General features: G+C 39.9%; 1 protein-coding gene across 2 annotated transcripts in view; it reads right to left on the bottom strand.

Moving 5' to 3' along the window:
- RALGPS2 (Ral GEF with PH domain and SH3 binding motif 2) overlaps positions 1 to 13,684 on the bottom strand; it is a 169,814-nt gene extending 156,130 nt beyond the window's left edge. For both annotated transcript variants that reach the window (XM_087438382.1, XM_087438386.1), the window contains exon 1: positions 13,425 to 13,684. The gene's annotated coding sequence lies outside the window, so the exon portion shown is untranslated. The remainder of the gene's footprint in view (positions 1 to 13,424) is intronic.
- Between the last annotated feature and the right edge of the window lie 495 nt (positions 13,685 to 14,179).

Below are 14,179 nucleotides of genomic sequence, written 5' to 3'. Positions count from 1 at the left end.
AGCACATTTGAGTATATCATTCCTTGTTCAAAAAATTGTTAGTGACATTTAACTTTATGACAACTGGCTAACCATTTGGATAAAAAGACAAAAATTAGATCTTACATTAAAATAAATAGGATGAAATAAAGATGAAAAACATTTAAGCCATAAAAATACTAGAAGTAAACATAGGTGAATACTTTTTTCTTATCTTGGCATAGGAAAGGCATAGGACTAACAGTAGAAACAGAGACAACAGAAGAGATTGATAAATCTGACTAAACAAAATGTAAAACACACATGGTAAAACCCATATACGTCGTCAATTCTAAGATGAATATTTTCCCGTCTTTTAACACCTCTGAAATAACTGACAGAATACTTTTATTCTCAGTTGTACATAAAATAGTGTATCTTATAATTGAAGCCACCCTAGATTCAATAAAATACTCTAAGTTAGGTGACAAAAGATAAAATTGGGAAAAGATCTACAAGTGACAAAGACTTAATATTCTTAATACATAAAGAGCTCTTACATGTTATTAATGTTAATTAATAGGGTGCTTCAACTGCATTGGTTTTATTTCATTTCTTAAGTTAGGGGTTAACTGTATTATTCTTTATATACTTTTTTGTATATCTGATTTATTTCTTTAAAAGACTTTTAAAAGACTGAGCAATTAGAAAATGGGTAAAAGATATGAAAAGGAAAATGGAGAAAACAGCATAAATGTCCAAAAACATGAAAATATAAATTTCATTGAAATGTTTAAAAATGCAAATTAAAACAATTATGGAGCATTTATTACATAACAGATCTATATATGTGTTTTTAAAGCTAATCACCAAGTCAGTAAGAGTACAGAGAAACAAACACTTATACCCCATGGGCAAGAATGCAAGTGCACTTAACCTCCAAACTAGCAATCCTTCTTTCAGGAATACATCAAAAGGAAAGGATCAGAAAAGTACAGGAAGACCTATAAAAGACGTTTACTCTCTCACGTTTTATAATATAAAAGTTAGAAACAATCTAAATGTTCATCAAGAGACTACTTAAGGGCCGGCCCTGTGGCTTAGCAGTTAAGTGTGCGCACTCCGATGCTGGCGGCCCCGGTTTGATCCCGGGCGCGCACCGAAGCACCGCTTCTCCAGCCATGCTGAGGCCGTGTCCCACATACAGCAACTAGAAGGATGTGCAGCTATGACATACAACTATCTACTGGGGCTTTGGGGGAAAAAATAAAAAATAAAAAATAAAAAAAAAATTATAAAAAAAAAAAGAGACTACTTAAATAAACTATGATACATCCACACAACATGATATAATGCAACCTTTAAAAATGATGGTAGGGGCCGGCCCCGTGGCTTAGCAGTTGGGTGCGTGTGCTCCGCCGCTGGCGGCCTAGGTTCGGATCCCGGGCGCGCACTGACACACCGCTTCTCCGTCCATGCTGAGGCTGCTTCCCACATACAGCAACTAGAAGGCTGTGCAACTATGACATACAACTATCTACTGGGGCTTTGAGGGAAAAAAATAAATCAATTAAAAAAAAAAAATGATGGTAGAGGGCCGGCCCTGTGGCTTAGCGGTTAAGTGCGCGCACTCTGCTACTGGCGACCCGGGTTCGGATCCCAGGCGCGCACCAACGCACTGCTTGTCTGGCCATGCTGAGGCGGCGTCCCACCTATAGCAACTAGAGGGATGTGCACCTACGACATACAACTAGCTACTGGGGCTTTGGGGGGGGGGGGGAAAGGAGGAGGATCGGCACTAGATGTTAGCTCAGAGCCGGTCTTCCTCAGCAAAAAGAAGAGGATTAGCATGGATGTTAGCTCAGGCTGATCTTCCTCACACAAGAATAAAAAATAAATAAATAATGATGGTAGAGAGAAACTGTGTTTGAAAGCTATATAAGTATCACTGGAAGTATACAAAGTGCTTTTCATATGAGCAGGAGATTTAAATAAAAAAATTTTTTTCCTTTTTTTCTGGTTTGATTTGTTTTCCTTTATTGAGATATATATAAATACTAAAATGTGCATTTATGTAAGGTACACCTTCAATGAATTTTTACTATGTAGCCATCCATGTAACCACCAAACAGATGAAGATATAGAACATTTCCAGCACTCCAGGAGTCTTGTTTCTCTAGTCCCAACCCCTAAACACTATCCTGATTTCTATCAACATAGATGAGTTTGACCTTTTCCTGAGCTTCAAAAAAACAGAATCATATAGTATATACTCTTGTGTCTGGCTTCTTTTGCTCAACATTTTGTTTGTGATATTCACCCACATTTGTTGTGAGTAGAGCAGTAGTTCCATCTTTTTCACCGATGTGTAGTATTCCAGCATAAGGCATACCACAGATTACCTATCCATTTTTCTGCTGATGAACACTTGGATTGTTTCCAGTTGGGAGCTATTATGAAAAAAGCTGCCATGTTTTGTCAGATTTTGTCAGGTATTTTATTTGTAGTGACTCTTAATTTAGTTTTAGGTATTTCTATTAATAAAATAAAAAGGATCAAACAACCCAGAAATATGTAATAAAGGAAAAAAATCTGATATCTCACCACATGGACAACTGTTTTCATTTTAAGATTTATGTTTTACATAACAGATTATGTTATCAACCCCTTTTCCTTTATTTTCTCTCTTCTTTCTCTCCCTCTCCTTCTTAACTTAGCCCAACTAGGTAACAAATGTTTACATTTGGTGTGCAACATTTTTCCACCCTTATAAGATCACTTACACACGTACAAATATACAGACATAGGGTTTTTGTTGTTTGTTTTACAAAAAGAGGATGTTTTATATATTCCTCTGCATCTTGCTTTTCTCAATTAAATATGGTGGCAACCTCCTCACATTACTGATTATTTTTGTCATGTCTTGTTTTTTTAACAGCTTTATTGAGATAGTCACATACCACACAATTCACCCACTAAAGTGTACAATTCAATGGTATGTACAAGCATCACGGCAATTCTAGAACATTTTCATCATCTCAAAAATAAACCCCACACCCTTTAACTACCACCCCCCTCATCCTCTCACCCACCCACACCCCTCCAGCCCTAAGCAACCACTAATCTACTTTCTATCTCTACAGGTTTCTCTGTTCTGGACATTTCACATGAATGGAATCATATAATACGTGGTCTTTTGTCTTATGCTTCTTTCACCTAGCATAACGTTTTCTAGGTTCATTGATGTTGTAGCATATATCAGTACCCTACTCCTTTTAATGGCTGAATAATAATCCATTGTATGGATATATGACATTTTGTTTATCCATTTGTTGGTTGATGGTCATTTGTGCTGTTTCCACTTTTTGCCTATAATGAATAATGCTGTTGTAAACCATTCATGTACAATTCTTGCAGGGATGTATTTTCATTTCTCTTGAGTATATACCTAGGAGAGGAACTGCTGGGTCATATGGTAACCCTATGTTTAATCATCTGAAGAACTGCCATACTGTCTTCCAAAGTAGCTACATCATTTTACACTCCTATGAGTGTATGAGGGTTCCAATTTCTCAACATCCTTGCCTCTACTTGTTATCATCTAACTTTTTGATTCTAGCCATTCTAGTGGTATGCATGGGTATCTCATTGTAGTTTGATTGCATTTCCCTGATAGCTAATGATGTCAAGCTATCATGTACTTACTATACATCTTCTTTGAGAAATGCCTATGCAGATTCTCTGCCCGTTTTTAAATGGGGTTGTCTTTTTATTATTGGGTTATTAAGAGTTCTTCATGTATTCTGAATGCAAGCCTTTTATCAGATATATGGCTTGCAAATATTTTCTCCTATTCTGTGTGATGTCTTTTCACCTTCTTGATGGTATCCTCTGAAGCACAAGTTTTAAATTTTGATGAAATCCTATTTATCTAATTTTTGTTTTGTTGCTCCTGCTTTTGGTGTCATATCCAAGAATCCTTTGCCTATTCCAAGGTCATGAAAATTTATCCCTGTGTTTCTGATGCACATATATATTGATTTCTATTGGGTCTATACCAAGAAGTGAAATTGCTAGATCACAGGGCACACACATGTAGAGCTTTAGCAGATGTTACCAAAGAATTTTCCAAAGTGATTGTACCAATTTTCAAACCCATCTGAAATGTATCAGAGTTCCAAGTGCTCTACATTCTTGTCAACACTTAGTACTTTCAGACTTTTTCATTAACACCATTCTGATGGGTATGTAGCGGTATCACATGACAGTTTTAATTTGCAGTTCTCTGAAAATTATGTGTGAGTATCATTCCACCCTGGCCATCTGGACAGCTCATTTTGTAAATGCCTGTTCCAGTCTCTTGCCCATTTGTTTTAGAATTGGGTTGCCTAGTTTTTTTACTGACTTGTGTATTTCCTATATACTCTGGATACAAGTCCTCTGTCAGATTTAAGCACTGCGGACACTTTTTCTGATGTGTCATTTGCCTTTTCATTCTCTTACAGTATCCTTTGATGAACAGAAGTTCTTATTTAATGAAGAACAATTTATCAATCTTTTCTGGTTAATACTTTTCGTGTCCTGTTTAAAAAAAAAAATCTTTGCCTACCATGGGATCTTATAGATATGTTTCTATGTTTTCTTCTAGAAACTTTATTTTTCACCTTTCACATTACACCTACAATTCCTTCAAGAAGCACATAATCCCTATGTTAAAGAACTATTTCAGAGAATAGAAAAAAAGGGAAAGCTTCACAACTCATTTTATGAAGCTAGCATAGCTTTGAAGCCAAAATACATACATATAAATCTCTGATAAATTTAGCTATTGATAAATGTGGATTTTAAAAAACTCAAAGGGCAAATAAAGTTCAATAATAATAATAATTATATTCAAATAATTCAATAATAATTCAAATAATTCAAATTCAATAATAATAATTCAAATAAAGGGCAAATAGTTAAAACATAAATGTATATAAATGCAAATATTTTGGTCTTTTTGTTTATTGCTGTATTGCCAGCACCAAGCAATGGGGGGTTGGCGAGAAAGGAATGCAACACAGCTAAGTAGGGTTGGACCCCATGATGCAAACAGGAGATAATCTGTTAATATAACATATCCTATTAGCAGATTAATGGAGAAAATACATATGATTATCTCTACCAATACAGAAATAGCACTTGCTAAAATTCAATATTTATGATATTAAAAGAAAAAACCCTTACAAAACTAAGACTAGAAGGTATTTCTTAATCTTTTACAGTTATCTATCAAAATCTTATACTAAGGTGTGGGAAATAGGGAGAGGTTGGTAAAAGGGTACAAACTTTTAGTTATAAAATGAATAAGGTCTGAGGATCTAATGTATAACATGGTAACTATAGTGGGTAACACTGCATTGTATAAATGAAATTTGCTAAGAAAGCAGAACTTAAATTTCTCACCACAAAAAACAAAAAGGTAAATATGTGAGGTGATGGGTGTGTTAATTAACTCAATGGGGAGAATCCTTTCACAACGTAGACATATATCAAATCATCATGTTGTACACTATAAATATCTTACAATTTTGTCAATTATACCTTAAAGCTGAGAAAATACATTTAATAATATCTATTAAGTTCTCTCTCTTCTACAGAATGTTCATTTCTCGTTAATACTTATGTGTGTATAATTTAGTCATATGTTAGTTAGTTAAAACATAAATGTATATAAAGGCAAATATTTTTGTCTTTTTGTTTATTGCTGTATCGCCAGCACCAAGAACTATTCCTAGCACACAGAAAATGCTCCATGGCTTTTTTTTTTTTTTTTTGGTGAGGAAGATCAGCCCTGAGCTAACATCTGATGCCAATCCTCCTCTTTTTTCTGAGGAAGACTGGCTCTGAGCTAACACCCATGCCCATTTTCCTCTACTTTATATGGGACGCCACCACAGCATGGCTCGACAAGCAGTGCGTTGGTGCGCGACCAGGATCCGAACCCGCGAACCCCGGGCCGCCGCAGCGGAGCGCGCGCACTTAACTGCTTGCGCCACCAGGCCGGCCCCTCCATGGCTTTTTCTAAATGAATAAATAAATGAATGATTTCTAAATCAAAATGTGCATTTGGGGAAAAAAATTATAGTACTTTGGCATTTCTCTAGAAATAAACAGTTATACAAGCTATACATATAAGTTTATATATATAAAAATATACATACCTATATGTATATATTACTTATGCATGAAAATATTTCTGATAAGATTAATAAAATAACCCTACCTGATTTAAAAAAAAAAAAACAAAACCTATAGTAAGATATCAGGCTTGATGAGATTTCAGAGGTATTCCTATTAGAGACAGAACCATGAAATTCAGAACCATCTAACTCAAATGGGCCCTTAATGCTGCCTGGCACTCACACTATATTTCCCGGTTCTATTCTACTCTGTTCTATTCACTTTTCCACTCTTTGATAGATGACTATGTCACGTATTTTCCCCTCTTCTCAAATCTCCAATACACGCTCCCATTCTTCCTTACTCTCAGCTAATGACCTTGATTCCCATACACTAAGATAAATAGAAACACTCAGATGAGAACTTCCTCAAGCCACCACCATCATGTCTCTGTCCATATATTCTGCCTTCTCTTCCATCTCTATCACGTCTCCCTACTCCTAGTAAAGCAAAGGCTCATCCTTCCACCTGTGCATAGATCAGGGGTCAGCAAACCACAGTCCATGCTTTCTATGGCTGCTTTCACGATACAAAAGAAAAGCTGAATAATAGTAACAGAGACTGTATTGCCCACAAAGGCCAATATACTTACTGTTCTATTTAGCCCTGTAAAGAAAAAATCTGCTGACGCCAGAACTAGATCATCTCTCTTCTCATCTAACATGGACACTGCCGGTTGAAAGGGCCCATTAAGTTCCATGCACAAGAAATGAAGTAAGATCCACACATACAAAATCAGGGACATATCGGATATACTGATGACAAAGAAAAGATCTTAACAGGGGAAGGTCACATATAAAGGATGAAGACTGAATGGCATAAGACTTTTCAACAACCATTGAAGCTAGAAAATTATAGTGCAATCTCGTAAATTTTGAGGGAAAATTACTTCACCTTGGATTCTATACCCAAAGCAGCCAAATTATCAACCGAGTGTCAGTGTAGAAGAAAGGTATTTTCAACAATATAAACATCTCAAAAATTTCATCTCCTCATACACTCTTTCTTGAAAGTTACTGAGGGATGCATTTCACCAAAACAAAGGTATAAATCAAGAAAGAGGAAGGCATGGGTCCAGAGACCACAGGCTCCAACACAGAGAAAAGGCAAAGAGAATTCTCAGAATCAAGATGAAGGGAAGTCATCAGTTAAGGCTCTGCAGCAGAAATGGAGAGCCACAGTGCAGATGTGAGCAAAAGGAGAGAGAGCTCTAGGATTTTTCCAGTTTTTAAAAAAATCAAACCTGATATGTTTGAACATATTGGGACAGTTTCTAGAAAAAAATGAGAGACAAATAGGAACCTAACCAAAAAACAAAAAAGAAAAAAATTTTTAACTCCAAGAAATATAATCATAGTACACTGCAAGGTTTAATGGTGAACAAATTTACAAAGTCATAATAATGTAAACAATGAACACTGATTTAACCAAAAGCATGATATAACTATATTGGGAGGATAACGGGAGAGCAAGTTCAAGGTGGTATAAGAATCCTAAAGCATACGCTCATTTTCCACAGTAGGAGGCCAAAAGATAATATCTAAAATTGAAAAACAAATATTTTAAAATATGAAAGTAAGTATCAGAAAAAACAGCTAAAAGTATTGAAAATGGTTACTCTGAGAGGAGGATCTGAGAGGGAAAGTTATACAAAAATGAGGCAGGAGACTGATTTTTCACTGTAAGTCTTACAGTGCAATTTTCCTTTTAACTGTGTAGTTGTATTACAGTAAAAAATTTAATGTCCTTTTTTTAAACAAACAAAATTAGTAGCTTTCCTATCATTTAATACCAATTAATTCACTCACCCCACAAATATTATCTGGGCATTGACTATGTGCCAGGTACTTTTCTACATGCCAGGAATACAACTGAACAAAACTAAGTCCTTGCCTTCATGAAGTTTATATCCAGAGGAAAGCAGATAACAAACAAATTAATGTATGCTATAAATTAATAAATTTATTTATTAATAAATTAATGTTGTGAAGAAAAATAAAGATAAGGACAGAGTGTGATCAGGATGCTATCTAGGTGGTGTTTTCAGAAAAGGGCTTTCCAAGAATTAGCAAAAAGGAAATCAACCTAAAAAGGAAAAGCTGTTTTGAGAAAAAAGTCATATATGTAAATAACAGAAGGGTATCAATTAAGTTCAAGGTGAGAGCTTTATTTTAAACCTCTCATATTCTGGATATGAACAGACACTTTTCCAAGGAAGACATACAGATGGCCAATAGGCACATGAAAAGATGTTCAACATCACTAATCATCAGGGAAATGCAAATCAAAACTACACTAAGATCACCTTACACCCATAAGAATTGCTATAATCACCAAAACAAAAAACAACAAGTGTCAGAAAGATTGTGGAGAAATGGGAACTCTAATTCACTGCTGGTGGGAATACAAACTGGTGCAGCCTCTATGGAAAACAGTATGAAGATTCCTCAGAAAATTAAAAATAGAAATATCTTATGATCCAGCTATCCCACTACTGGGTATCGACCCAAAGAACCTGAAATCAACAATCCAAAGAGCCTTATGCACCCCTATGTTCATTGTAGCATTATTCACTATAGCCAAGAAGTGGAAACAATCCAAGAGTCCCTCGACTGATGATTGGATAAAGAAGATGTGGTATGTATATACAATGGAATATACTACTCAACCATAAAAAAAACGACAAAATTGTCCCACTTGCAACAACATGGATGGACCTGGAGTGTACTATGTTAAGTGAAATAAGCCAGTGAGAGCAAGACAAACACTGCATGATTTCACTCATAAGTGGAAGATAAACTAACACATGGACAGAGAGAACCGTTTGGTGGTTACCAGGGGCAAGGGGTTTGGAAGGTGGGCACAAGGGGGGAAGGGATGCATTTATATGGTGACTGACAAACAATAATGTACAACTAAAATTTCACAATGTTATAAACTATTATGACATCAACAACAACAACAAAAAAAGCCTCATATTCCAAAGCAATGTATCATTCAAGAGCCAGTACCAAAAGTTCTCTGTAGTGGCATACAAAAATTGCCAGGCACCTTCAACCCAAGTCATATAAACACAGCTATTTATACTATTCCTATATCCCCAAATAGCCATTACTTATTAAAGTGACTGGGTAAATTTATACTCAAACTTTTTTCTTTCCATAGAATAGGTAGATGTCACACATTTCAAATTCCAGTGTTTTATTCTATGATGCAGTTTTCCCAAATCAAAAGCTCAAGACATTAATCAAGAAAGATTCCAGATTAATTCCAAGTTACCTAAATTTATCACACCTAATCTTCATTCTCTCACTGAAGAGGTACTCTAAACCAATGGCAATAAGACACATTTAAAGAAATAATCTACAGGGTAACGCAATACATTCATTTTCCTCTCCAAGGAACCTCACTCAGGCTGAGGTAGAATTTCAAGCTATTTGAATTATCTTTTCACTGAAAATTGAATAAACTAAAAAAATACAGTATTCAGATTGAAGCAACAATTTTATTCCAAATCTAGTTGTTACATAATAAAGAATCTCATACTCAAATAATAAGGTTGATTTTAATATGTCTTATTCTCAAACCACTTGTACCATTAAAAGTAAATCCAAACTTTTTGCTGGTTTTTTTTTTTTTGGTGAGGAAGATTAGCCCTGAACTAACATCTGTTGCCAATCCTCCTCTTTTTTGCTGAGGAAGATTGGCCCTGGGCTAACATCCGTGTCCATCTTCCTCTACTTTATATGTGGGACGCCTGCCACTGGATGGCTTGATAGATAAGCAGTGCGTAGTTCTGCGCTCAGGATCCGAACCTGTGAACCTCAGGCCGCTGCAACGGAGCGTGCATGAACTTAACCACTACGCCACCAGGCCAGCCCCCAAACTGTCTTTTTTATATAGCAAAAAAGCAATACATTTAAATTTTAAATAGGTTTTAAAGTTTATCTCACAAAGAGAGAACAAATTCAATTAATTAAGTTTCAATTAAGAGTCGGATTTAAAGTTTAAAAGTTATTTAGAAATTTCTGGAAAAGCACACCAGCAGCTGAAAGCATCTAGATGTTGAAGCTTTCCCCACTGAGCTCTACACTCCTGAGGTGGTGCATCACATTACAGTAGGAGCTACATATAGCTCCTACTATAGGTTAAGGTTCCCTGCTTGCTTATCGGCCATGTGCTTACCATCTCCAAACCCATCTCCTCATCTAAAATGGAGATAATAATGCCTGTACAGGGTCAATATTAATGACTGGTAGTCCTGTCAATGAGAAGTATCAAAATATTTAAGGATCAATAATATATTTTTTAAAAGCTTTGTAATCTGCAAAGATCTACACTAATATTTGTCAAATTTTAATCAAAAAAGGAAAACTATCACTTTCAGTCAAACTTCTCTGATTTTAGCAATAACGGTTATCAGATTCTATGTTCTTCCATAGAATTGGAAGGACATTGGTCCACTCACATACACAGTCAGAAGAAAGAAATATATTTTTTTTAAATTTTGACTCAAAAAACAAGAAAAGAATTAGACTCCCTTATAAACAAGCACCAAGAGAGAATATTTTTAGCCAACATTTCACTTAACTATATAAACCAAAAGAATAAAGCTGTTTAACCACATGTAAACTAGGCATCATCTGACTTCAGGTAGAATGTTTATTTCTGGTATACTTGGGAACCAGACACCCAATGTATATAAACATTAGCATATTTTTAAAATAACTGTCTTAATGCATTTGTTCACTAAATAATAATTCCCACTATTCTTAGAAGGAAAAACACAAACAATATCCTTAACCAAAAAACTCATCAGAGGAGTTTTTACTTATGAAACTTTGAAACTAACACTGTTATCTGACAATGAAGTCATAGACTATTTGCCTATTTACCCTTTGAGCTCCATCAGGGCACAGACCTGTCTGTCTTTTTCTTTGTTGTATCCCCAACATCTAGGCAACTAACCAGCACCAAGGAGGTACTCAAAAAGTATGAAAGAATGAACGAATGAATGAAACAGGTCTCTGGACAACAGCTTAAGTGTTTTAAGTTGCAACCGAACAATTTCACCTATATATCCATCATTCACTACAAACAACTACTGTCTCAACTGTAATAACTGTAAAAGACAGTTACTAGGTATTTCAAGACACACAAATACATTACTCACATGTGTAATAAAAGTACAAAGAGTAAGATTCACAAAGCCAGTTTTTTAGCTATATTTTCTCTGAGGAAATTTTAGTGTGTTCTTTCTGATATTAAAAACATGTATCAGAGAAGTATGTTGCAATCTTGATCATTCAAGCTCTATCTTTCAAGTTCTGTTGCAATCTGGAATAATTTAGGCAAAGTGAAGGATATTTCCAGAGGCCCACCCAGAGTATTTTGAAAAGTCAAATTCCCTAATTCAATGAAAGGTGGAATATAATGAAAAATCAAAGGCAGATCTTACGGTTTCAAAATTATTATAGTGAATTTTAAAAAGAGAAAATGAACTAAGTTTAAAATAAACTAATTACATTTAAATTATTTACTCAGAAAGGCATCTAATGTCCTCACATTTGATCTTTAGGTCTAGCTAACAGGACAAGGTATTTTCCAAATCTGTGAAGCTAGATGATAAACTTTACGCACACAAGCCTTGAATCAGAGGTTATTTTTATTAATATAATACTGTTTGGATAAGTTCCTTCATAATTCTAAAGTCTACAGTAAGATATTCAGCGGTAACAGTAATATAAATATTTATGATTCTACAGCACTTGTATAATCATAATTATCTGGGTGAACAGGCTTTACGGCCAGCAAGCTATGATCTGTAACTGCAATACTATGCATGCACGGATCGAAAAGTTTCCCAAAATTCTAGTGGTCATCTCCAAAGAGACCTGAACAAGAGTCGATCTGATGGTGAGTACAGAAAAACACCAAAATCAACTCATAAACACTAGTACGAAAACAAGGCTCTCTACAGCAACTATAGCGTTGAAATTACACTATCAAGGGCACATGAAAGATAAAGCTCAGTTCACTGCCGCCTGCGTTTCTTACTTTATGGCCTTAAACAGTGGGTATTAGATACTTCTTTTTAGCGCTTTCTCAAACAGAAATTGAGCGTTTCAATTGCCCCTCCTCCACAGCTAACATCAGTGCCCTTTCCTCCTCCTCCCTCACCCCTCCCAGTTCAGACAAATTAACATTTGTACTAAGGTACCTCCTATCAGCTCGCACCTTCTTCCCAAACACGCCCACGTACACTGAAACTGGCCTGCGTCTACACAACACACAGCTACAGGAAAAGAGCTTCCAGAGGGGCAGGTGGGGGGGATCATTTAGGTCCGCACAGGTTTACGGCTCTTTTCCAGATATCAGCTCCTCACTCGCGGCTCGGGTTTCTTCCAAATCACCTCCACAGCACGGTGTTTACGAGCCTACCTAATCCGATACTGCAGTGGAATTCCGGATATTTGCAGACAGATATCCCGGCTTTGCAAGTGTTTGATCAGATCCGTCCGGAATCTCTTTTTGCAATACGCCCGCTCCTAGCTGTTCAGCGACCCGACCTCGGGCAGCGCCCGGGGCTCCGCACCCCGCCGCGCGCCCGGCCCGAGGCCGGCGCAGGACCAGCCCCCGGGTCCGAGGCTGGCGGGCGACGCGGGCTGCGGGCCGCTCCGCAACAGGTCACCCTGACCGCCAGGGCGCGGGAGCGGGCGGCCGGCCCGGCGGCCAGGCTTCGGGGCGCAGCCGCCGGGGCCAGGGGAGGGGGTGTGGCCCGGCGCGGCGGGCCCGGCTCCGGCTCACCTGAGGGGACGCTGAGGCGCCGCCGGGGGCCGGGGGCAGCGCGGGAGGGGGCTGGGGGCTGCCGCCCCCCAGGAGGGACGGCGAGGCGTGGCGGGCTTGGGGGGTCACCGCGCCCCCCGGCCTCGGGACAGAGACCCGGAGCGGGGACCCCACGGCCGCCTCCTGACTGCGAGGGCGAGCTGCCCAGGGAGGCGCGGCCCCGGACCGCCGGCGCCCTTCCTCAGCCCGAGCCCCTCAGCCCCCTCCCCGCGCCGAGAACGAGCAGCTCCGGGGCCCGCGGCCGGGAGATCCAACCCCGCAGCGCCGAGCCGCCGCCATTCCCCGCGCCGCCGCCGCAGCGACTCCGCGCCGCCCGGGGGGCACAGCGCACCCACCTTCCCTCCCCCGCACCGCCCGCCGAGGCTCCGCACCAGGCCCGCAGCCAGAAAACCGACCTGTGCAGTCGCCTCGGAGGACGGAACGACGACGCCGGCCACACGCTTCGTCGCCGCCGCCGCCTAGGCTAGCGCTCGGCGACCCGAGCAGTCGGCGTCTCTCATTCAGCGCCTGCCGCCGCCGCCGCTCGGGGGAGGGAAGGGAGCTGGAGCCACCCCGTCCGCGCCGGGGGTGGGGAAGAGAGCCGGGTTGGCGGAGGCGCGCGCCCAGCGGGCGGGGCGGAGCCGCGCTCGCGCACCAACCGAGCGCCGCGGCCGGCGGGGTCTGCCCCGCGCGCTCCCCGCCAGCGGCTCTTCTGCGCGGCTGAGCCCAACCGCCGCCGGGGGCCGGCGTCCGCGGCGCGCGCAGCCGGCCGCAGCTCCCCCGCCCCGCGCCCGCCGAAGGGAGGGGCCGCTACGGACCAAACGAGGGGGCGGGGAGGGGTGGGAGGGCTGACAGGTGGGGCACCCGCCACCTCCCGGCCACCCTCTCCCCGCACGGGGCCCTTCACGGTGAAATCCACGTGCTGTCTGTCGCCTTCAGCACAGGCACCTCACCTTTAAGGCCAGAGAACAAAATCTGGAAACACTTGGCCCCCAGATCAAACGTCCTGCCCGCGTCAGCGGTGTTTTTAGAAGTCGCTGCGGACAAGTGAGGGGGCTCCAAATGTGACGAGCCACCCCGCTGGCGTAGGATCACAAATTATGGTGATCGGTTCTTTCACACATTAAGATTCGGCAAGTGTTGGAAGTAGGCCCTTGTCAGTGTTATGCAG

Source organism: Ceratotherium simum, chromosome 2 (genome assembly GCF_057802395.1).
Source record: "Ceratotherium simum simum isolate JZ-2026a chromosome 2, ASM5780239v1, whole genome shotgun sequence".
NCBI classification, from domain to species: domain Eukaryota; kingdom Metazoa; phylum Chordata; class Mammalia; order Perissodactyla; family Rhinocerotidae; genus Ceratotherium; species Ceratotherium simum.
The sequence above is the reverse complement of the archived record's forward strand: the minus strand, read 5'-3'. Positions and strand labels throughout refer to the sequence as shown.